The sequence below is a fragment of the Mizuhopecten yessoensis genome, unplaced genomic scaffold (genome assembly GCF_002113885.1).
Source record: "Mizuhopecten yessoensis strain PY_sf001 unplaced genomic scaffold, ASM211388v2 scaffold9285, whole genome shotgun sequence".
NCBI classification, from domain to species: domain Eukaryota; kingdom Metazoa; phylum Mollusca; class Bivalvia; order Pectinida; family Pectinidae; genus Mizuhopecten; species Mizuhopecten yessoensis.
This window is the reverse complement of record NW_018407971.1, coordinates 218484-219747: the sequence shown is the minus strand read 5'-3', so window position 1 is coordinate 219747 and position 1264 is coordinate 218484.

Below are 1264 nucleotides of genomic sequence, written 5' to 3'. Positions count from 1 at the left end.
TTCTCACTCGTCCCATTGTATTTTGTATGTAGGTCTATATTAATTCTCACTCGTCCCATTGTATTTTGTATGTAGGTCTATATTAATTCTCACTCGTCCCATTGTATTTTGTATGTAGGTCTATATTAATTCTCACTCGTCCCATTGTATTTTGTATGTAGGTCTATAGTAATTCTCACTCGTCCCATTGTATTTTGATCATTAATACTTACAGTGAGTGCATTATATAAATAATTTGTAATTTCTACTGGTTCGAAGGAATTAGGTCTACAATAATGATAGCAGTATGTGATGCTTAGTTGTTTCTTCTAACCTTCATATATTTCTCCATGGTTAGGAGTAATTGATTATAAATATGCAATGCAAACAATTTCAAGTGATTGTCTCCCGTGGTATGTTTCCTCATGTTAACTCAACCAGCTGGTTATTGTCTATTGTTTATTACATAACTCATTTGCACAAAATATTGATTTGTATGTTATATTTCATAAATCAACTTTATTAGCACATTTATAACTACAACAGTAATGTGATGGCTAAACAAACACACAAACAAAGTATTAAAAGGCATGTATACAGAATATATAACTCTAAAGCAGATAGAAATTGAATATTTTCAGATTACATCATTATAATGTTCATGGTTTCATGCTCCATATGATTGTGATCACATATATTTTAGTAGACTTCATGAAGTGAGGTTGATGAAACTAGTCCGATAATTGTATCTTGTTATATTACCAGTGGATGATGCATGTTTGTATAGTAATTGATTGCATTAACATTTGGCGATAATTTGCTTTCCGTATACTATTCTATTGATGGTAATATAACAACACTTTTGTTGGGTATTATTGTACAATTTGAAAAGCAAAAGTTCTGGAGATGTTGTATGGTCCAAATATAAATTTATTAAAATAACTTTCTCTAGGTCGGTGGGTGATTTCTGGAGTATCCAAAAACACACCCGTACAGTCCGATGCCTAGCTCCTAACTGATTACCAAACATGTAGAACCGTGATACATTGACAATTAACACAATAAAGTTAATTTGATCGACAGCTGTCACTTATCTCTCTATTCTGACTGGTGAGTACCCGAACAGGTAAGGTAATTACCCTGTCCTTTGAACGAGACTTAAGTGTCATACTTGGTAAGACCAGTTAATCTCATTACGTAACATAATTGACTTGAAAGGTATAATGTATAAGATGGACACCAATATTACATGAGTTAATCTGACGACAATGAATCAAAGAAGCTA